At 35.5% G+C, this 25,083-nt stretch overlaps 1 protein-coding gene across 7 annotated transcripts in view; it reads left to right on the forward strand.

Moving 5' to 3' along the window:
- The window catches only part of ZPLD1 (zona pellucida like domain containing 1), a 199,346-nt gene that overhangs the window by 66,002 nt on the left and 108,261 nt on the right, over positions 1 to 25,083 (forward strand). For 4 of the 7 annotated variants that reach the window (XM_013045609.2, XM_045088286.1, XM_045088283.1 and 1 more), the window contains exons 2-3: positions 14,641 to 14,705; positions 24,115 to 24,249. The exons of 1 other annotated variant lie outside the window; for it this stretch is intronic. The gene's annotated coding sequence lies outside the window, so the exon portion shown is untranslated. The remainder of the gene's footprint in view (positions 1 to 14,640; positions 14,706 to 24,114; positions 24,250 to 25,083) is intronic. 2 more of the 7 variants (XM_045088284.1, XM_045088285.1) reach the window with 1 other exon arrangement.

Genomic DNA, 25,083 nt, shown 5'->3' on the forward strand with positions numbered 1-25,083 from the left:
GGTAGAACCTTGAAAGTGAATTTTGGCCAATATGGGTACAATTTTAAATGTCACCTCCAGGTCCCACTGCTAACATGGGCGACCTGATCTTCCATATTCCTGTAACTCTTTTTTTCTTTAAGATTTTATTTATTTGACAGACAGAGATCATAAGTAGGCAGAGAAGCAGGCAGAGAGAGAGGAAGGAAAGCAGGCTCCCTGCTGAGCAGAGAGCCTGATGTGGGGCTCGATCCCAGGACCCTGGGATCATGACCTGAGCCAAAGGCAGAGGCTTTAACTCACTGAGCCACCCAGGCGCCCCATTCCTGTAACTCTTTTAGGCGGCTGAATGCAAAGGATTAAGTAGAGGCTTTTGAGAAAATCTTCCATGACATCTTCTGCTAATTATTCTCCTTTAAGAAGACTATGGGGTCTAAACTGCCCACTGTGCACTGTGTCATGTGACTACCAAAGTCATGAATTTGGATTGGGCAATAAAAGTGTCTCATCCTGTAGAAGTAGGTATATGAGGTCATCAGGTTAAGCATGTCCTGAAAGAATATGTAAGTGACATGAGCCAGTGGTTGAGATGTTCTAGCTTCTACTCTTGCTGCACTGATGCCTGTCCCTCCATCTGTACCTATGGCCTCATGGGATCTTCCCTATGATTAAGTGAGAGAGAGAGAAAAAAAAATATTAGTTTACAGATATGTCTGCATAATATGTTGACACAACTAAAGCACTAATGTCCTCTCAGCCCTGGGGGCAGAATTTTGAACACTTTGTTATACTTGCCTGTAAAGATGGATAGGCAGAAGAGATTACAGGGCAGATATTGAACAGTTTGGTTAGATGGTCAGAAACTTAGAAGCCACAAGCTTGGTGGTTTGGTGAGAAAAAGGTCTGGGGAAAGAGTATATGAATAGAACTGTTGGAATGAGACTGTTAATTTGTTTATTTGTTAATGGAACTGCTAAAGGGGACTGTTATGGTTAATTTTATGTGTCAAACTGATTGGATCAATCTGGTTGTTTATGAGAGGTTTCTGGAAGAGATTAACGTTTGAATTGGTAGACTGAGTCAAGTAGTTGCTCTCCCCATGTGGGTGGGCCTCATCTAATCCACTGGAGGCCTGAATAGAATAAAAGGTAGAGTAAGGGAAAAATCACTCTGTAGGCTTGAATGTTTTTCCGAAGGGGATTGAGCATTTTCTGCACTTGGACCATGACTCACAACCTGGTTATCTCTAAGCCCTCAGACTTAGACAGGAGCTGTATACCATCAACTTTCCTTGGTCTCCAGCTTGCAGAAAGCAGATGGTGGGACTTAGCTCTCATAATTGTGTGAGCCAATTCCTTATAATTCTCTTTTTCTTCCAATGAGAGGAACACACACACACACACACACATACACACACACACACACACACAGTTAGTTCTGTTTCTCTGGAGAATCCTGAGTACTACAGTGACATAGAGAATATTTATGTCATATGTGAATGAAACAAGAGGGAAACCTTGCAGGTAACTCTTACCTGGTAACAAGATGATCTATCCATGGATGTCAGTCAGCCTCTTCCATAGCTATCCTGTGCTTGTTTGTGGGCTAATGAACAAAATGGCTATGGCTCCAAAAACTTCCTTTAGGTACTTCTTAGGACTTCTATGACAAGTGGTAAGAGTTATTGGATGGCTATGATAACTTAATAGTCAAGGCCAAAAGATACTAATGTAAGCTTATCTCTGAATGCATGGTGCTGGATACTTAGGTATGTATATAAAACAAAAAGGATAGATTAGATGCTCCCTGAATTTAGTTTCACCCTGAAGACTATACATCTGTCTAAGCTCCAAGCAGAGGTTCTTTTACACTTGATTGCATTTCATTGTCACTGTATTGTGGTAACTCAGATGTTTGCCTTCTCTTCAAACTCTGTCTGCTTGTTTTCTTCAGTCTGACAATCAATCACCTAGTTCAAATGGGAATATCACATGGAAAAGTATAAGATAAACTACATGGGAAAGGTATTATGATGAATAAGGATCTTGAGTGTTAAAATTTGAAGTAGATTACATGGTAGGTAAATAGTAGTTGTACTATCTGATCATTTGGCTTAACTTGAATTGGTTCTGTTTGGTAACTGGTATCTTAACAGGCTGCTACTCAAATAGATTATTAATGGTTGATTGGCTCACTCACTTAAGTCATGTTTAGCTCTTTCTTGATGGTTCTGAGACCAACTCAAGAGTTCAAAGTAAAATCTTCTTTTTTATTACCTGGTTTTTAAGAGATTTCCCCAATATCTACCAAATAAAATCTCTTCAAGGTTAATATGACCTACAGGTACAAAAAGAAAAAAAAAACCCTCATATATGTAAGATGACTTGCCTCTGGACAATAACATATTCTTTTTTGGTGGATCCCACCTGACCTGTCCCAATTATATTGCCTTTTTCCTTTGAGCTCCTTTTTCTTTCAGAGCTTTTCTGTTTTCCTTCATCATCGATCCCAGTGTTTATGGAGCTGAGCTTCCTCATCACTTACTTTGTGTGTGGTGACAAAATCCAGGGAGTCCAAACATAGCCCAAAATATTCATGAAAATAATTGTTCCTAAAGTTAAATTTGTACTATGGTAGTTTGACCTGGACCAAAGGAAAATTACATTGTAAAAAGAGCCATAGAATGTTATAGTTGTAAGAGTTAAGGGGAGTCCAATTTAGTCTGATACTCTCATTTTGTAGAGAAGAAGATATGAGGCCCTAAGGATTGCTCAGTGCCTTATTAGGAAACAATTTCCAAACATTCTGATTTTGGTTCAGTGCAAATTCCCTAACATCATGCTGCTGTTCTGATATTTTTAGGCTATAAATATAGAGCTTGTAATTTTCAGATCCCAAATTTTATTCCGTATCCTTTCATATGTGCACCATATTTTATAGCATATGTGCACGATATTTTATAGCTTTTAAACAACTTAACTTGATAAGTAATACGCACACTTAAAAGGCAACGTATATTCTTTTCAAACCTTGTATCCTTGAGGCACCTGCATGGCTTAATCAGTTAAGCATCTGCCTTTGGCTCAGGTCATAACTATAGGGTCCTGGGATTGAGCTCCATGTAAGGGTCCCTTGCTTAGCAGGGAGCCTGATTCTTCCTCTCCTTCTGTCCCTACCACCTGCTTATGCTCTCTCTCTCTCTCATTCTCTCTTTTTATTCTCTTTCTTGTCTCTCTCTGTCAAATAAATAAATAACATCTTAAAAACAAAACACAAAAACCTTCCATTCTTTTTTAAGGAGAAGGTTTTACTACATTTCCCTTTCCCTGGACAACTCTTGTTAAGATTGTTCTAAGAGACCGAAACACTAGATATATATATTTAATTTTAGGTAGAAAAAGTCATTTTTATCTTTAGTTTCTTTACAGATTTTATTTTCTCCTATAAAATTTTTTTTAGGATACCTTAGCACTTTATATTATAGGTACTCAAACAAAGATGTTTTCTGGAAATGGTCCATTGTCAAATTTACTGCTTTAAATCATATGAGGGATGGTTGTTGGAACCATACATTGGATTGGTTTTCTTGTTTTTTGATATCTGAGGAAGCAACCCTACGAATAAATGGAGTTTGTCCTGCAGTCTATGGGCAGCTACGAATCACATTGGTTAACTAATGCTGAGGGTTTTCAGTAATGGATGAAGTTTCAAAAGTGTCTGGATTACTCTAGGGCTTTGTACAAAAGCCATATCTGGACATGCAAAGTGGAAAATTGAAATGATTTGTGTATCTTGATAATTCAAATAAATGTTCTCACATTTACCTCAATTATCTTGAATCTGCAAGAAAATGTGTTATGTTTGAATTAGGATGAAAACTGCCTCAGTGTTTTATCCCAATTTACACGTCCAGATATAGCTTTTGGGTAGTAATAATGGTGACGGCTTAGGTTATGTTGCAGGCACTATTAGGTGATTTTCATATATTATTTCTAACCCTCATACCAACTCCACAAACTAAGCACATCGTTATTCCCATTTTACCCGTGAGGAAACTAAGCATATAGAGGTTATGGGATTTATGAAGAGCTTGAAGTAGTAATTTTCTTTGAAGTAAATTGGCAGAGTGATGAAAGAAAGCAATACATGTTGTTAAATTTTGGGAAATGAATAAATGCTTACAACATTATTCATCAGTTTGAAAAGACAAGAAGCCCAAAATCTTTGTGCTATAGGACTCAGGTCTTTGCTCCTTTTGCATGGCCATAGTATGGTGGTGATGTTGGTCTCTGCCTTCCTTTCTTTGTGACTTTAGATCATTATTTCCATTCTTTGTGTTTTTTTTTTCCTTTTTAAAGTTTAATCTCATTTTCCAAATCTTTAAGTGCCTAAGTTGAAACTAAAAGGTTTTTAAAAAAAAAAAAAGAAAAAAAAGGTATTGTGTTCTGTATAAAAACAACATATGTCAAAATACCAAGTTACATCCTCCTTCTAAGGCAATAATTTGCACAACCAAGCTATATTTGAATGCATTAACTTGCTACAATTTTGACAGAGGCAGTCTGTGTGCGCAAATCCCTCGAATACTGATGGGATTGTGATTATGCCCTGAAAAGAGAAGAGTCTGAATACAGATTTTAGAGGACCAGAAAGTGTTTAATGTCTCATTGTTTGCATCGAGATTCTAAATCACATTCAAGTCGATGACTCTGATCTTCATATCAATGCACAAATGGAACAGAAGAGAAAAGCCAGGAAAGCTGTTTTCTGAGTGAAACACTGATTTTGTTCTCATGTTACCAGCAAGAGACCATTTGGGATATTTAAGCCTGAGGTTGAGTGCTCCGCATTTGTTAGAGCTCCTCAATGTTTGAAATGGGTTTTCCCTTTAGGGAGCCCATCCATTTGGACAAGTGCTACATCAGATCAAAAGACATGGGAAGAGGTATTTTGCACACAGATTGAATTTTTTTCTGGCAAAATAACATAGCTTTTTAGCACAACATTGTCTATTCTCTACTGAGTGTTCCTTTTTTTCTTTTCTTTTCTTTTTTTTTTTTAAATAGTTGGGAGTCTGTTTTCCAATAAGTGTCAGGCTTTTTTCATGTGGCAAATTGGCCAGCAGCCACCTGGAGATCATTTGAAAAGAAAGCTGGTGTTATGGGATTTAGTTTCTCAGCTCCAGTTGGTATTGTTTTCTAGTTTCTTAAATTCTGATCAGACTGTTCATTGTATTAAAAGTATTAGTCATCTGATTTTTGTATTACTTAATTTGAGAAATAAAAAGATGAATATAAACTTTTAAACTTTAGGTTATAATGATATTCTGTTAAAAATGTCTTGGAACTGCTATTAAGAAATCATGTCTTTAGTTTCTTTTTCTTTCTTTTTCTGTTTTTTTTTTTTTTTAAATCTCTTTCAATTGACAAAAAGGCAGTGTCCTTAGCATCTTAAGTCAATCAAGACCCTAAAATGGCTTAAAGCAAGATACAGTAAACCCAAACTGCTGTTTTAGCTATAACAAAATGTTAATCTAGCCATGGAAAGAAGTGGCAACATTTTATTTCTGAATGGTGATGCTGGTCCATTTTAGGGGAACATTGTTCAGCCTGGAACACAAATCCTGAGCCATGTTCCATACTAAATCAATACCAGGTAGTTGGACAAAGTTCCAGAAAGGGTGCCACTGTAGGGGAAGAGTAGGCAATGGAGAAAGCGAGAGAAGGGTTTTAGCTTCTTTCCTCCACTGTGCATTTAAGAAAATTCCTGGCATGACTGATCCAGTTTTCCCGTTTTCATTAGCAATAGCCGCAATCATGGCTAATCATCTCCTTCTAAAATGAAAAGAGTATTGGCCAAGGTGCAGTTGGAACCACTGCTGCTGTGTCCTCTGGGGATGTTACTGGAAACTTCACAAATTCTTGTTTCCAAACCACTGTCTTGATACAACATAATGGAAAATTGGAGCAATTATTCAGATAATATGTGCAAACAGTACATTTTCACCTTTGGTTTATTGAAGATACATCTTCATCTTCCTAGCCACAGTCTTGCCTGACTTGTAGTACTTCTTGCTAAACCCATTACCTTCTCTGAAATTCTATTTAATTTATGTTTGAATCCCTCTAAATCATGCCTTAAAAAGTACCTGGAATCCATTAGTTGCTGGATAGCTGTTCATTGTTTTTAAAGCTAACTATTTTCTTTGTAAATATGTTGCAGTATTGCACAGCAATTAGAATACTGTCTAGTGCCAGACTACCTAAATTCAAGCATTACTGCCTCCACCTGTTGGCTGTGTGCAAGTCATTCAATTCTGTGGGGTCTCATTTCTTCATCTGTGAGACGGGGATAATAGTATGACCAATCTCATAGGCTATTATTCCACTGATATATACCTATGTACCATTTATCCAAACACCTTGGTTGTTAAGTGGCTGCAGCCTTGGGCCCCTGGGAGACAGCCCCTTCTCCCCATGGCTTCAGTGCTGCTTTGCTCTTCCCTGACTCTGTAAGGGAGTGTTTGCTCAGCTGAGGGCTCCAGGATGCTGCCCCATATTGCAGGTCAGTGCCCATATTGTGCCTACTAATAAATGGTTTTAATATCATCCTCCTTATAGAGTCATTGTGAATTTTAAATTTGATATGTGGTGATATATTTAGAATAGTACCTGGTACCCATTTAAGTACTGTTCAAGTTGCTATTATAAATAGGTAAGTTTTACAAAGCAATGGCAGTATCTTCTATGTATTTTGCATATTTCCCTAAGCAGAGTACAATCTATTCATTCAATCTTTTTAAAAATTAAATTAAGTTCAGTTTAATTTAATTTTTAATTTAATATTTAATTTTATTGTGGTCAAAACACAACATGAGATCTGGTTTCTTGGTAAACATTTAAATGTATAATATATTATTAACTATAGGCATGATGTTGTACACCAGATCTCTAGAGTTTATTTAGCTTCCCTAACTGAAACTTTATACCCATTGAACAGCAACTCCCTATTTTTCTTCTCCAGCTCCTGGGTAACCACCTTTATACTCTGCGTTATAACTATTTTAGGTATCTCATATGAGTGGAGTCATTCAGTATTTGTCTTTCTGGAAATGGCTAATTTCACTTAGCATAATATGCTTAAAGTTCATCCAATTTGTCACATATTGCAAAACTTTCTTTTTCTTTCTTTCTTTTTTTTTTTTTAAAGATTTTATTTATTTATTTGACAGACAGATCACAAGCAGGCAGAGAGGCAGGCAGAGAGAGGAAGGAAGCAGGCTCCCCGTCAAGCAGAGAGCCCAATGTGGGACTGGATCCCAGAACCCTGAGATCATGACCTGAGCCCAAGGCAGAGGCTTTAAGCCACTGAGCCACCCAGGCACCCCCAGAACTTTCTTTATTGATCCTGAATAGTTTTTCATTGCATGTGAATACCACATTTTCTTTATCCATTCATTTGTTGATGGGCATGTAGGTTGTTGCCTCATCTTGACTATTGTGAATAGTGCTGCAATGAACATAGGCATACTAGTATCTCTTTGACATCCTGATTTTGATACTTTTGGATGAATACCAGAAGTGATATTGATGGATCATATGGTAATTCTATTTTTAATTTGTAAAGAAATGTTCTTACTATATCAGTAATGGTCGCACCATTTTACATTATGACTTATAGCATGTGAGGGGTCATATATCTTCACAATCTTGCCAACACTTGCTTTTTGATCATCCTGACAGGTGTGAAGCCGTATCCTATTGTGGTTTTGATTTATATTCCCCTGAAGATTAGTGTAGTTGACTGTCTTTTCATATACTTATTTGTTTTCTTTGGAGGAATGTCTATTCAAGGCCTTTGTTCATTAGAAAAATCAAGTTTTTAGGTTTTATTGTTGTTGTTTTGTTATTGAATTGTAAAAATTCCTTCTATATTTTTGGAAGTTAATCCTTTATCAGATATATGATCTGCAAATATTTTTTCCTATTTGATAGATTGCCTTCTCACCCTCGTAGGTTTTTGTTGGTTTGTTTGTCCTACTTGTCTATTTTTTTCTTTTGTTACCTGAACTTTTGTTGTCATATCCATGAAACCACTGTCAAGACCAAAGTCCTGAAGCTTTTTCCATTTTCTTCTAGGGGGTTTTATGATTTCAGGTCTTACTGAAATGTAATCCATTTGGAGTTAATTTTTATATGTGGTGTAAGATAAAAGTCCAATTTTATTCTTTCACATGTGAATATCCAGTTTTCCTAACACCATTTGTTGATGAGACTATCCTTTCTCCATTATCTATTTTTGGCACCCTTGTTGGAAAATCATTTAACTGTATATGCATGGATTTATTTTTGGACTCTCTATTCTGTTCCATTGGTTTATATGTCTATGTTTTAATTACTGTCGCTTTGTAATATATTTTGAAATCACAAAGTTTGATGACTCCAATTTTGTTCTTTCTTAAGGTTTTTTAGTTTTTCAGGGTCCTTTATGAATTCATATGAATTTTAGAATTGTCTTTTCCATTTTTGTAAAAAAATGTCATTTGGAATTTGATAGGAATTCCATCTCTAGATTGCTTTGGACAGTGTAGACATGTTATTTATTTTTTTTATTTTTTTTTTAAAGATTTTTTATTTATTTATTTGAGAGAGAGACAGTGAGAGAGATCATGAGCGAGGAGAAGGTCAGAGAGAGAAGCAGACTCCCAGTGGAGCTAAGAGCCCGATGTGGGACTCGATCCCAGGACTCCAGGATCATGACCTGAGCCAAAGGCAGTCATCTAACCAACTGAGCCACCCAGGCGTCCCAGTGTAGACATGTTAAAATGTCAACACTTAAAATGTTAACACTTAAAATGTTTAACATTATTAAGTCTTCTAATCCATGAACACATTTAATGTTTCCATTTATCTGTATCTTTAATTTTTCATCAATATTTTATAGTTTTCTTTCATCTCATCTTTCATGAATTAAATTTATTACTAAATATTTTCTTCTTTTTAATGCTATTGTAAATAGGATTGTTTCCTTAATTTTCTTTTCAGGTAGTTCCTGTTTTTCATCTGTAGTTTGTGTCCTCTAAATTTATTAAATCCATTTATTCCAAATATTTTTTATGAAGTTTTTAGGCTTTTCTACATCTAAGACCATGTCATCTATAAACAGACAGTTTTACTTCTTCCTTTCCAGTTTTGATGGCTTCTGTTTCTGTTTCTTGACTAATTGCTGTGGCTAAGACTTCAAGTACCATATTTAATAGAAATGGCAAGAGTGGACATCCTTGATTAGTTCCTGATCTTGGAGGAAAAGCTTTAAGTTTTCACTATTGAGTATAGAACTAACCATAACATTTCCATATATAGTGTTTGTTAGGTCAAGGGTAATTTTCTTCTTTCCTCAGTTTGTTGAGAGGTTTTATTACGAAAGGGCATTGAATTCTGTCAAACACTTTCTATATCTATTGAGAAAGGGCCATCTGATTTTTTTCCCTTCATTCTTTTAATATGGGATATCATATTAATTGATTTTCTTATGTAGAGCCATCCTTTGCAGGGATAAATCTCACCTGCTTATGGTGTATTATCTTTTAAACATGCTGTTGAATTCAGTTTGCTAGTATTTTATTGAGGATTTTTGCATCTATGTTCATCAGGGATATTGGTCTGTAGTTTTCTTGTGGTATCTGTCCTGTCTTTGTCTGGTTTTAGTAACAGGGTAAGGCTGGCTTCATAAAATGAATTTGAAAGTGTTTCCATCTCTTTAGCTTTTTTTTTTTTTTTTTTTTTTTTTAAGAGTTTGAGAAAGATGGGTATCAATTCTTCTTTAAATGTGTGATAGAATTCACCATTGAAACCATCTAGTCCTGGGCTTTTTCTTTGTTGGGAGTTTCTAAATTATTGATTCAGACTCCATTTTAGCTATAGATCTGTTCAGACTTTCACTTTCTTCATGATTCAGTGTTGTTAAATTGTAATGTCTGGGAATTTATCCATTTCTTTTATGTTATCCTATTTATCAGAGTAGTTTTTCATAGTCTCTTATGATCCTTTCTATTTCTGCGACATCTTTAATTTCTGATTTTACTTATTTAAATCCTCTCTTTTTTCTTAGTAAGTCCAACTTGTCAATTTTTTTTTATGTTTTCAAAAGGCTACCTCTTCATTTTGTCAAATTTTTCTTATTTTCTATTCTCTATTTCCTCTATTTCTGCTCAAGTCTTTATTATTATTTTCCTTCTGATAACTTTGGGCTTAGTTTGTTCTTCTATTTATGGTTCCTTGAGGTTAAAAGTTAAGTTGTTTTTTTGAGATCTTTCTTCTTATTTAATGTAGACACATCACTAAAGCTTCCCTCTTAGTATCACTTTTAATGCATTGCGTAAGTTTTGGTAAGTTATTTGTTTGTTTGTTTCCAGTTGTCTCAATATGTTTTCTAATTTCCCTTTTACTTCTTCTTTTACCCATTGGTTGTTTAAGATGTTGTTTAAGTTCCACACTTGTGTGAATTTTCCAGTTTTTCTTCTGCTATTGATTTAGTTTCATTCCATTGTGGTTGGAAAATATACTTGGTTTGATTTCTGTCTTAAATATGTTAAGATTAGTTTTGTGACCTAACATGTGATCTATCCTGGAGCATGTTCTGTGTGTGATTGAGAAGAATGATAATTCTGCTACTTGGTGAAATGTTCTGTACGTCGTTCATTCATTTATTCATTCTTTTATTCATTTGGTCAACAAACATGTGTCGAGTGAGTTGCAGACACTGTTCTAGATATTTGGAAGATGTCAGTGAAGAAAATAAATATATCTGTCTCATGGAACTCACTTTCTAGTTGGAGGAGATCTAAAATATGCAATAAACATGGAAAGTAAGTAATGCATAGTATTCTGGAAGTGATAAATGTGTTGACTCCTGACTCAACTACCAGAAAATCTGTTGATTAAGCAAAATAAAGTTTATTTGATCTACTGTAGTAAGGGAGACCACTGCCGTGACAGAGTTTTATTAGTGTCACAAGGATAACAGATCCTTAAAGGGTGTTTATCATGTTTGGGGCCTGGAATCAAGTGGTTTACGATGTATCTTTCAAAGTGGAAAATCCACTGGGATTGGAAAGAGTTTGTAACAGAATCAGTGGAAGGATTCTTGAAAAGTAAACTGTGGTTTGGTAAGTATGAACAGTCTATTGCCTGACAGGAAAGGTAATTGTCCAGATGAGTACTATCTGGTTTAGCTTGTTCGTATTTTCTGAAGCAAAGAGTGAAGCTACTATTAGATTAAAGTCTTATCTTCCGGGACAAAAATGTCCTGTGGCATGTTCATATTGGGGTTCAGGTCTCAGTTCTCATAGGTAAAGCTCTGTGAATGCAGATGGTCTTAATTCTCAAATGCTATGAAAGAAAGAAAACAGAACATCAGATAAAATAATTGGGATGCCAGGAAGGGGGCAAATTATAGCATTAATTTTGGTGGTTACCATTGGCCTTGCAGTGAAGGTGAGTTAGGAATAAAGGCTTGTAAATGGTGAGGGAGTTAGCTAAGTTGGATATCTGGTTTACTTATCTTCTTCATTATATTTCTCTAGATTTAGGATGGTTTGAAGTTTAATCTAAGCTGAGTTCTATATTTTATAGTGGTCAAAAAATCTTTGTCCTCACTTTTTGCCAACTATTTCTAATGGAAAATGTTTTGGGTTTAAATTTTCTGTAAATTCTCTCAGTATGCAGCTTTATTCCACTTAGAGAAAGCTGGTTTAAATTTAGGTAAATAATAAGTTCAAGGAAGGGTGAGGTATTTAATTTAAATATTTGTCATAAGATCACTTTTGAAATTCTTTTCTCCTTTCATCTGACTTAATTAACTGAGGTGTGCTTTGAATCTACAAAGGAGATTTTTTAAAAAAAATTTTCTAACCTGTCTTAATTTCTGTCCATTAGCAATGTCCATTAACATAACTGACCAATAACTTTTGGCTTTTTAAATAAAACACTATATTGTCCATTGTTTTCTTCACTTCCATAACTTTTTTAGACATTAGTTTCAACTTCTGCATTTTAAGAAATATTATTTCATGTTGTGGATAATTTTATTCTTTTTTTTTTTTTTAAAGATTTTATTTCTTTATTTGACAGAGAGAGAGAGAAAGCCAGTGAGAGAGGGAATACAAGCAGGGGAAGCTGGAGAGGGAGAAGCAGGCTTCCTGTGGAGCAGGGAACCCTATGTGGGGCTTGAGTCCAGGACTTTGGGATCATGACCTGAGCCAAAGGCAGATGCTTAATGACTGAGCCACCCAGGCGCCCCAGTAATTTTTATTCTTTTTCAATCTTACAGTCTTGGTGACCACTTAGCAGGAAGATTTGCATTGTCCCTCAACCGGTATCATGGGAAAATCGACCTTGAAATGGATCTATTTAATTTTATCCATAGTGAATATAAGCCAGGTGGATACTTTTTGTTATTCCCATAAGTCACGATATTCAGAAAGGAAATAATTGAGAATGAATTATTCTCATTTATAATTCAGCAAGAGATTTTTTTTTTTGAGATTTTCTTTCCTTTTCACAATGAAGAGTAGTTGTCATAACAAAGCTAAAAACCAAACACTGCAGTCCAGTGTTAGATTATCTTTGAGCCATAAATGGACTTTTCTTTATTGAATAGAATACTGAAACATAGATGCACTCTTTCTACTAGCCATATGTTATTAAGGCACACTATGTAACACTGGGATTCTGAATGAAAGAGACAACACAAAGGTTAAATCACATCAGATGTGGGCTGAAGAAAAGAGCCTATAGTTTCATTCTTCCTGTAGTTATAACTATATAAATTTATCCACATTCAGCAGAAAGAGAATCTTATTTGTCTCCAATAGAATAGGAGTTAAAATTAGAGTAGGTAGTGATCTACTGCTGAACACACAGTGGGTAGTCATTAAATATTTGTCGAGTGATTAATTGACCTCTGTTCTTACAGTCAGAGAAACAGATGAGTGATACATCCTTCTGATTTTGTCCTTGGCTCTGTTACACGAGTTAATGCCACTTAGTTTTCCATTACCACATACTTTCCACCCTCATGTATCCTTGTGAGCCTGGGCTTGAGATCAGAGGTGAAAAAAATTTCACTTTAAACATGGAAACTTGCATTTCAGACTTTTTCAATTCTCCTTAACTACTATTTTTCTATATTTTCTCTATTTTATTGATATTACTAACTCTTTAGATTTATACTTTTTATTGCCTAGTAAAATTTTTCCTAAATCTTTTCTTCCTTTTGCCACTTATATTTGTCTTAATTCTCTATACATAACTACCACTGATTGGAACCTTTCTAAGACCTACAGTAGTTCTACCATCACTTGGATTTTCCAGATAAGGAAGCTGGTGTAAAAGATGGAAAGGAGGTTGTCTAGGTTTGTAAACATAGCTATTATTTCTACAAATACTCTTTATGTTGGAAGACTTGACCTGAGTTGACACTGCTGATAGAATTGTCCGTATTCATTCATTTACTAACCACATTGTCTTCAAGCTTCTCACGGACAGTGATTCATTTCACCTGCATGGGGGACTTAGATATCACTGGAGAACTATTCTTTATTTCATTCCTCTTTGGTGGCTTAATCCAATTTCTCCTTTTTGATCAAGAGGCATATCTTCCGTTAGAAAACAAGTATCAATAAGCTTCAATATATTGAAAACAAATATCAATAATTTATCAATGATACTTGATAGACAAGTATCAATAATATCCTCAAGATTCGTACAACCCACAGCTAGTAGAAAACTCGGAATCCTTACTTAGTGACTACTAAGAAATTGTCTGAATTGAGTATTTTAGCAGCTAAGCTAGATGACTATGCTTGTAGCCAAAAATAAGAATAATCTAAATCTTACACATGCTTGTCATGGTATAATCTTTCTCTAAAGGATATGGCAACACAGACATCATCCCAGTCAATACCCATTAGTAAAATGATTGGGTAGAATCTGTGTCATGTTACTAGCTAATTCTGTATAAGCCTTCTGCAGCAAAGAGGCTCAAATAAGAGAATTCATCAGGGTTATCTAAGAAATAAAGACTGTGATTTGGTTGCTTGTGTATGCCACCAAAAAGGGAACAACTACAAAATTCAATATAATTCAAACTATTTGTTAGTTTTAAATAAAATTTATCATTTTACAAATTCCTTGACCAATTATTTCAGCAAGTAAATTGTTGCCATGCATCATGGAAAATAAGATTAATACTTTTACAAGTCACATTTCTCATATTTACTTGTACTCTATTTTTCCACTAATTTCCTTGTTCAACCTAATTTACCCTTGTGCCTGTGGGGCAAGTCTAATGTCCATTTCATTGAGAAGCCATTGTAAACTTCTCTTGACATTAAATTGCTTACAAAAATACAAATGCCGTGTATTCAAGTTTGGTATGGCTATAAGTTGAACCCTATAATTCTGCTAAACTTCTTATTAGGAATTTTACAGTAAGAAGTATTTACTAAAAAATAAACAAAATATATTTTCATGTCAGAGATAGATTTTATACTTACCATGGTTAAGAGACAATGAATAATAAATATGTGGGCAGAAATAACATTACTCATTTGCAGTTAAGATATCTAACCATTGTGAATTGTGTCTACCCTTATTGCAGATTGCTCCTCAAGATCCCTGAGTTTCAGGTCATCTGGGCCACGTGGGGCAAAATGATAAGTAAAAGTAGGTGAATTTGCCTTGACAAAAAATTCTTCCTTCTCTTGCTTTTGGTAGAGGTTCTGTTTTCATTACTCCTTTAAGCTCCTTCATTCAGTTCTTGTTTTTACACTTTAATGTGAATTAAGTTCTTATATGCCTTTTCTGGTGTGGTTTCATTTTGATTCTCTTCTCTGAAATGTGTTATTAGAGACTTTACAGTTCCAGGAAGCATAAGATTCTGATCTAGTTTCTGTTATGTAGACTGATATATTTAAGTATGCACTTCCAACTTTTTCTAAGTTCTTTAGAAGGAAAATAGCATTAGCTGCAGTCTCTCTCCTAAGATCCTCTTCTCATTCCAGATTACACTATGACTAGATGCATATTTATTTGTTTTAAATTAGAAGAATATAGCACTTTCCTGTAGATCATCACTGCAATAATTGTTTTTCTTATCCCTCTTCACATTTCTCCTTAAAATAAATAGGCTTTTCCATTTCTAAACTTGGTCTCCTTTTTGTTACATTTTCACAAATCTATTATTTTAAACATTCTTTCAGTGACACACCATAGTTTCTAAAGAAAAAATAGCCTGCGTAAACAGGTGAACTTAATTAATTTCTTGATGGTCAGCAGCACATTAGCAAATATTGATAAAACCCATAATAGTTTTATTTTAAAGGAAGGACATAATATATCAAAAATAAATATCAGTATAGATAAAAATAAAGATACCTTTGAACAATGACAAATTTAAGTTAGAAAAAAAAAGCACTGAGTCTTAAATGTTTTTCTGTCTTCTCAAATGATAATTAACATGGCATTATTAGTTATGAGGGCTCAGAAATTTGGAAAAAAAATGCTATTTCTTCTCAGTGCTTTAATTAGAAGAGGCAAATAAGATAAGCACTTCACTGAAATACAGTGAAGTTCTCTTCCTTCCGAAATGCTTCTGTGGTGGTGCCCACTTTGGTTTCTTCACAGCCTTTCAGGCTCCACCCTCAAGCATGGTTTTGTTTCTCTGATCATTAATATTGACATAAAACTGTCAATACACAAGATAACTTCTATAAATAGGATTAATGTATTGTCAAAAATTAAAGAAGATAAAATCCTACATACAGCGGCAGTCTTCAATTTACCTAGCCTTTCTCTGCTTCTTCTCTCTCCAGTTTTACACACACACACACACACACACACACACACACACACACACAGTGTGACACCAAGGAGACCCTGAGAATATGGTAAAGCTCTAATTTCATTGTAAACTGGGGAGGTGATAACCAGAGTTTAACCAAGAAGCAGGCTTTGGATAATTTGTAAAGGTTCCTGGAAGGGAAGGGGCACTACTTTCGTGCCATAGCTCTTAAGCAGATTTTTGAGAATGTGTTCATGCCATATCCATCCTCATTGCAGAGGTCTGCCTTGACTTATCTTGAGAACCACTGAAGTTCTGAAGCTCTGCTTATTTTGGGGGACTCAGTTTCCTTTGGGTTTTCTCCTTCCAACTTGCACGAACCCACCGTTCTATCCAATATTCCCAGTTTATATAGTATATTCCTCACACACTTTCTCTATGTAGTTGTCACACCCTTGATATTTACTCACTTTTCAATCTTCCGGTCTCTGCTCACCTAGCTTCTCTACTGGTGAACTCACTGGATCTTGCCACTTGTAGAATTCAGATGATTCACCCCATTTCCTCAAGTTGTTCAAACCCTAGATACCATGCCTCTCTTCCCAGATAAACCATATCCTAATTCCTTGCTTGGTAAGCATGTGGTAATAAGGAAAGAATTTATGAAGCTCCATTCTATCTATTCTACTTTGGCTGAGACTTTGCTATGACTCACCTTCCTTATCTTTTGACTGAGGGTGCAGTCACTGAACCATTCTTGCTGGGAGACTCATCTGGAATGTGTGTCCTTTTTCTGATTACTGGGACTTTCATATAACTCTTACATCATAGTTCCCTCCGACAGAGAATAGGTCTGTTATGCCTGATTTACTGAAGGCAGGATCGCTTTTTGTGCATCCATTTATAATCCTGGGCTTCTGGAAGATTGCCATTTCATGTTTTACACTAAAATCCTGCATCTTCCCCAAAGATCCTTTTAAGCCTGGGAGCCTCACTTCTGTCCTGGGGTAGAAGGTCAGCTCTTAACATCTAGCAACCTGTCCTGATGTCTATTGTCAATGAGGATTTTAGGGTATCACTACCACTTGGGTTCTCTCATTGCTGTTTTTCACCTGCCTCTTGGCATATTTTATACCCCTTAGAAATTGAAGGCTTGTTAATCACCCAGTTGTGCTTACAACTGCATGATTCCTTGGCCACTGTGTTTTGCCTTCCCAGACTCTGAAAGCTTATTTCCATGCCTGTCCAGTTCTGTAGGTTTTATGTCAGGTTCCACTACCATCATTTCTCACTTGACTGTCGTATTGTAAGTAAACAACTATACCATGCCAATTAGGCCTTAGAGATGAGAATATATGTCTTACTTCATATGCTGAGACACCATTCATATTTCATAGCAACTCAAATGTAGTGCTGATATAGAGACAATCTTTTTTTTTGAAATTTACCACAGAACAGAATCATTGAGAAAGCTCACTTTCCTCTTCCCTACTGCTGTCATTTTGTCCTCTTCCTAGTCCATATATCTATTCTTTCACCAAGTCACCACTCTCTGATAATGCCCATTGTCTGCGTATCAATAGCTACCATTCTTCACCAAAGTCAGAGATGTGTAGCTCCTTGGTAGGCAAAGGCTCGTACTATCTTTGGAATGAAATTTGATTCAGGAGGATCTTTAGCCTTCATTCCAAATGGGAGAACTAGACACTGGGTTTGCTCCCATATCTTGACAGTTGTAGCTGAATGGATAAAGATGAATGCATAAAGATGTGGTGTCCGTGTGTGTATGTGTATGCATGTATATGATGGACTATTATTTAGCCATAAAAAGATTTTGACATTTGTGACAATGTGGATGGACCTAGAGAGTATTATGTTAGATGAAATAAGTCAGATAGAAAAAGACAAAGACCATGCGATTTCACTTACATGTGGAATCTAAAAAACAAAACAAATGAATAAACAAACAAAAAACAGAGTCAAGCCTATAAATACGGAGAAAAAAACCAATAGTTGTCAAAGGGAAAGGAGATAGGAGATGAGCAAAAAGGGTGAAGGGGAATGAGAAATACAGGCTTCCCGTTATAGAATGAGAAAGTCATGAGAATAAAAGGTCCAGCATAGGGAATATAGTCAGTGGCATTATCATAGCGTTGTATGATGACAGGAGGCAGCTACATTTGTGGTGAGCACAGTACAACATGGAGACTCATCAGATCACTATACTGTACACCTGAAACCAATGTAACATTGTGCATCAACTATACTCAAAAAAAACAAACAAAAGAAAATGAAACATAAATAAAACAGGAGAATTGTTCATCTCTTCCTGAGCATTGTCTCAAACTATCTCGTTACTAAGCTGTTGTTCCTTAAAATTATGTCCATAGTCTTATATTTTTAGCTAAGTTGCTGCATAAGTTGGAGGAAAGATATCCCAAAAAAGAAAAGCTTTCTGGAGGAATATAGCAGTCTCCTATTCAAAATGCCCTGAGAATATGCTGGAAGAAGGGATTGGAATGTCAACCTACTGACTGCTTCCTTCTTTTGTACAAAAAATATTATTTTTCACAATTTCAAAAAATTAATAAAAATTACCTCATGTGCATGTATTATATTGACAGTCTGCAATGTGTTTCAATTAGCACAAATTATTATGTATAGATTATATATACATATATGATAATTATGTTTATTTACATTATTTATAATATCATAAGTAAATCTCAATATTACAGAAGGATAAAGATAGGAAACTTTGTAAAACCTAATATTATTGAAATCTGGTACCTGAAAATATAAAAATATATCTTAAATTGATATAGAAGCAAACATGTTAGAATTAATATGAAATTAGAAGCTTGATCTTCTGCTTACAATGACTATGCATATATTGCCACCATAATGGGTTCTAAGTCATGGTTGGATTTTATAAAACTGAGCATTTGTGGGACTCGTGTGTTGATGACACCTAGATATATCTGCGAATTATGTTTTATTATGAGTTGTTTCTATTCTCTGCCCCATTATACCTACTATCCATTATCTTCTAAAAGCACATTCAGGAAAATTCAATCTTAATTAATTTTTGTGTAAATTAAGTGACTGTTGAGGAAATACAAAATGAATTCACATATCATATATTTAGCATGATGAATTAAAGTTATAGAGTTTACTAATTTATCAATATATTAGAAGCTATAAAATTAATTTTCTAGAATTTTTCAATGTATTAATATATTAGGAGTTGTGAGATTAAAAATGTTTAATGGTGGCTGCAATTTGTCAAGTGTTTACTTACCATGTATTAGGTATTTTATCTGAATGATCTTGGTTCATACCAGAACCACACTATAAGGCAGACAATTATTTTATAGATGAAGAAACCAAGATTTAGAGAGAGTGAAGATCATAACTAGATCACTGAGATATGGAGGAAAGGACCTGGGACTTTGCCAGACTTGTATTTTAACATCATTTTTTCACATTACTTACATCATTACCTCAAACACTCCAGACAGAGAACCAAGGAATAAGGCTCATGGCCATTATTAACATTGAGGACATCTACACATCACCATTTCGGTATGGAAATATGCAAACAAAATCCAGTCCTGATTGAGTATTTGGTGAAGGTGAGTTATGATTCAATGCCAATATCAAGTAGGTGAAATGAGAGTGTTTGAAGCTATGTAAAGGTAAGGCAGAATAGCTCTTGACATTCTATACTAGATATTTATACAAGTTCAGCTCCAGATCGACATGTCAGCTGAGAATAGCACAGCTCATGTGGAGCTGCTCTGTTAGAAGCAGTAGGAACTATATATACCTCATCAGCCATTGGAAGCAAACAGAGTGGGAAGCACAAGAATGGGTCTGTCAGATGACCACACACCCCACCCCAGGGGAGTCTAAGATAAAGACCAGTAAATGGAGGAAACACAATGACTACTAATGTCTTCACCATTATCAAGGCCATTAAAGAGATGCAAAAAGCACAACAACTAACCACATTCATAAATAGTAAACTAGCCTTGGAGAAGGCAGTAAGAACTTGGTCTCATAAGTAACTAGATGTATGTTAATTTAATTTTATTGGAAGGAGAAGTAGACAAATATAAAACATTAATCACCATCTCAGGAGTGATTTATTTTGCGTTGATGCCTGCAGAGCGAGGGAAAGCTGTTTGCTTTTGGTAGTCTTCCAGCTCCTGCTTCCTTCTTGATCATCAAGGGGCTGCATTCATGCATCTTCCATATGTCAATAGTAGATTAGCCCTGATGTGGCCATCCTCTGCTTTTGTGTGTGCAGCCAGAATCCACTGACTTTCATGGGCAGATGGTGGTGATCTTGGTATTTGTGATAAAACTTTATCACAAACAGTATGATGCAAGGACTGTGCCAGATGCTTAAGTTATTATTTCTCCTCATTGCACATGAAGGTTCCCCTTTCTTACTTACTTTCCTCCTCTAGCTTTGATGAGATATAATCGACATGTAACATTACATAAGTTTAAGGTGTACAACATGGTGATTTGATATACATATAAATTGTGAGATGTTTACCACAATAAGGTTGGTTAATATATCCATCAGTCCACAGAGTTACTATTTTTTTTTGTTTGTTTGTTAAGAACTTTTAAAGTTCTATTTAAGATCTATTTTAAGATCCATTAGCAACTTTCAAGTATATAATATGGTATTGTTAACTATATTTACCATGTTGTATATTAGATCCCCAAAACCTAGTCATCTTATAACTGGAAGTTTGAACCTTTTGACCATCTTCACCCATCTCCCCATCCTCAACCCCCTCCTCCTGGCAACCACCAAATCCAACTTCTGTTTCTATGAACTTGATTTTGTATGTGTATGAGTGTGTGTGTTTTAGGTTCCACATATAAGTGAGAGCATATAGTAGCTGTCTTTGTCTTACTTTACATAATGCTCTCTAAGTTCACGCAGGCTGTTATAAATGGCAAGATTTTCTACTTTTTTATTATTCAATAATATTTCATTATATATATAATTATATATAATTCATTAAAAAAAATTTTTTTTAATTTATTTGACAGAGATCACAAGCAGGCAGAGAGGCAGGCATAGAGAGAGGGAAGCAGGCTCCCTGCCGAGCAGAGAGCCCAGGTGGGGCTCAATCCCAGGACCCTGGGACCATGGCCTGAGCCGAAAGCAGAGGCTTTAACCCACTGAGCCACCCAGGTGCCCCTATATAATTCATTTTTATTGTTGAACAATATTTCATTATACATGATTATATCTGTATCTATCTATCTCTAAAGTTCATCCACTGATGTACACTTAGATTGTTTTCATATCATGGCTATTATGAATAATGTTGCAATGAACATGGAGGTGCAGATTTATTTTTGAGATAATAATTTCATTTTCTTTGGATATAGACCTAGAAGTGGGATTTCTGGATCATATGGTAGTTCTATTTTTAATTTTTTGAGGAACCTCCATACTCTTTCCCATAGTGTCTACACCAATTTACATTTCCACCAAGAGAGCACAGGGGCTCCCCTTTCTTCACAACCTTGCCAGCACTTGTTCTCTCTGTCTTTTGATAATTGTCATTCTAACAGATGGGAAGTGATATCTCATTTTGATTTTGATTTGCATTTCTTTCTATAATTATTAGGGATGTTGAGCAAATTTTTCAGTACCTGTTGGCCATTTGTGTATCTTCTTTGGAGTAACATCTTCTCAAGTCCTTCGTGAATGGGTCTCTTTCTAAGAAAATGTGGCTTTCATAAGAAATACGACTTTCTAAATTTACTGACTAAAATAGATCAGTACATATGCTGTATTCCAGTTGAGGGAATCATGTTCCCATTAAGACTGATTGAGAAATTCATTTAATATATTGATAAAATATAACTTTCATAGCTTGATTTTTAGTCTACTTGAGTCTCTCTGTGTCAAGATTTTTAGAAATAAAAGAAAACTATAAAACTTAAAACTAACTCAAGCTACCCAGGAAATGACAAGTTTACCTTAGAAAGACCAGAATGTACAGAGAACCCACTAGCAAAATCTAATATACCAAACCTGAAACCAAGAAGAGGGCTGTGGAGAGAAGCCTAGAGCTCATAGAATGCTATTAGTTTGACTTTTTCTTTTACCTGAAAATATCTGACTGCAAAACTTAATCACAGGAAAAAAAAAAAGTTTTTACAAAAGGCTAAAATAAGGTAATTGACTATCTTTAGAATTGTTTTGTCATAATTTTCAAAATGACTAACTCCAAAACACAATTTCTTCTTGTAACCTTGCTGATGCTCATGTTTCTGATAGAAAGTTATAAATTACATGAATTCTATAATGCATATATTTAAGTTTGTACAAATGAGAAAGTGGTCTCTTTAAAATTTATCAGGAGAGGGGCACCTGGGTGTCTCAGTGGGTTAAAGCCTCTGCCTTTAGCTCAGGTCATGATCCCAGGGTTCTGGGATCAGGCCCTGCATCGGGCTCTCTCTGCTCAGCATGGAGCCTGCTTCCTCCTCTCTCTCTCTGCCTGCTTCTCTGCCTACTTGTGATCTCTGTCTGTCAAATAAATAAATAAAATCTTTAAAAAAATTTATCAGGAGATTTTAACATATGTAACTATTTTATTACTGCTCAAGATCTTGTTGCAACTTTTTTTTTTTAAGATTTTATTTATTTTTGACAGACAGAGATCACAAGTAGGCAGAGAGGCAGGCAGAGTGAGAGAAGAGAAAGCAGGCTCCCCAAAGAGCGGAGACCCAGATGTGAGGCTCAATCCCAGGACTCTGGGATCATGACCTGAGCTGAAGGCAGAGGCTTTAACCCACAGAGCCACCCAGGCGCCCCTTGTTGCAACTTTTGTTAGGCATGTCCTTGAGGGAATTTCCTCCTAAAAACTTCAGCGAAGATTATTCTTATTTTGGTGGGTTCTGTGCTTAGGAAGAGGCTAAAAGTGATTCTGGACTAAACAGAATTGTTAGATTAAGGATCAGAATGGAACCATATAATTTATATTGATGAATGTGGTATTTTGTATAGTTTATATAATAGCTCTGAAAAAATTTCAAAATTAATTCTAATCAAGGCTTAAGTAACAACCTTCATCAAAATAAGTAGTTAGTTCTCAAATATATGAACTTTTTTGAAGGACATTGCTTGCTGGGAACTATGTTTCAGCATGTTTGTTAAAAATTCACTGACTTAAAAAATCATTCAGTTTGGCAGGAGACCAAAAGCTAGGCACTGAACTGAGAGTATCTAATTTTAACTTTCAAACTTCCCTAGCCTAGAATTAACCATCTCTTGCTCAAGGATGGAGTCTATATCCTGGATTAATTTATATTACCCTGGAGACAAGTATTAGAAAGCAATATCTTTTGTGCTTATAGTTGCTAAACCACAGCCCAAATTAAAAGTAGTATTATCAGTGTGCAAAAAATGATGCAGGATAGGGAATTACTACATGAGGGTAAGCCTTATCTTCTATAAAAATAACATGAAACACTTTTTACTTCCCAGGTAAGGTTTATTCTTATTGAAAATAAGTGAGAAAAATATTGCTATTTCCAAAATAATGCTGGAAATTGAAACACTTTAATAATAATTTTTAAAATGTCTACCCATTAAAAAATTCTAAAGTGCTTTTTAAAGGACGATAGAGTTAGACTACCCTAAACCACACAATAGCATCAAGTAACACACACAAATGAGTATTTTTATGGATAAGCTAATGCCTGCTTTGCAGAAAAATCTAGAAATGCTTAGATTCTTCACTCAAATGTATTGGGTTTTGGGCGCCTGGGTGGCTCAGTGGGTTGAGCCGCTGCCTTCGGCTCAGGTCATGATCTCAGAGTCCTGGGATCGAGTCCCGCATCGGGCTCTCTGCTCGGCAGAGAGCCTGCTTCCCTCTCTCTCTCTGCCTGCCTTTCCATCTACTTGTGATTTCTCTGTCAAATAAATAAATAAAATCTTTAAAAAAAAAAATTAAAAAAAAAAAAAACAAATGTATTGGGTTTCTTAAGAAATGTGTTTCATATGACCTCTGGGAACCAGTGCTCTTGGTCACACTGTGGTCTTTGCTGGGATGCCCTGTTCAGCTCTGGTTTATCGTTGAGGAACTCCTGTGGGCTCTCAGGCCAAAATCATCATCAGGACTTTAATATTGTTTATGGTACCCATCATGTCTTAGAGGGATTTGCTGATGCTGATGATGCTGACACCTTGCACTTTCTCATGGAGATCCAACTTGGAGAGATAAGATTTATTTTTACTCCTCCTTTTAGGATACTTCATTCTAAGATTGGATTGAGAGCCTGAAGATGGGACTGAAGAGCAATTTGAGAAGATAATTACATTGCGCAGCATCACCTCCCTGTCCTTTTCTTAGTCCAGTAGCCTTGCTAGGCTAAACCAGCAAGGTCTGCTAAACCAAATTTGTGGGCTCAACTCTCTCTTTTCCAATGATCAGTTACTTTCTACCCCTAAAAGTGCTTCTGGGTGCCCTATGCAAATAATTCTTGACTGCTAAGGGCCACCGGTTATCCAGAGCAGACCTGCCCAATTCTATCGTGGGTAAAACTTACCCTGTACACTGTAAAGCCCTGACTTAGGGTTTCTGTTAATGAGCTCACTCTTTACTTGCCAGGGCTTTATGACATTGAGGTTATTTACTGTCTTTTCTGAGTTTTTCTCTCACCACGTAAGGATACAAGTTAGAAAAATTATAATAAAAATCATAACTCCCAAAATAGTAAATTGCTAACGTTTATTAAGTCCTACTAAATGCTACACATTGTTTGTTCTACATTGTGTTTTACATTGTTTATTCATTTAATCTCACAATAACCCTTTAAGATAGGTGCAATTATTTCTCTCATTTTACTGTGAGGACCCTAAGGATATAGAAGTTAAGTAACTTGCCAGAGATCATACTGACTGGATTCAGAGATTCAGTACCTGATGACTTACAAAGGAAATTTTGCCTTTGTTACATATTGTTGTCTATCCCCAATTTCAAAAACAATTAAAAGCAATTAAGGAGTATTTCTCTGACAATCAATGGTAAGCCCCAGCAAGGCAAGACCAACCTGTTGTCTCTCTCCATGCTATCTCTGACACCTAGTCTGTGCTTACAATACAATAGACAAATGAATGAATGATCTAAAAAACTCTATCATTGCTTTTTCTTACGTGACCTTTTTTTTTTTTTCCTTGTTTTGTTTTAACTTGAGCTATAGAATTGCTGAACAGTG

This window comes from Mustela putorius, unplaced genomic scaffold (genome assembly GCF_011764305.1).
Source record: "Mustela putorius furo isolate JIRA1106 unplaced genomic scaffold, ASM1176430v1.1 tig00003834_pilon_pilon_pilon, whole genome shotgun sequence".
NCBI lineage: Eukaryota > Metazoa > Chordata > Mammalia > Carnivora > Mustelidae > Mustela > Mustela putorius.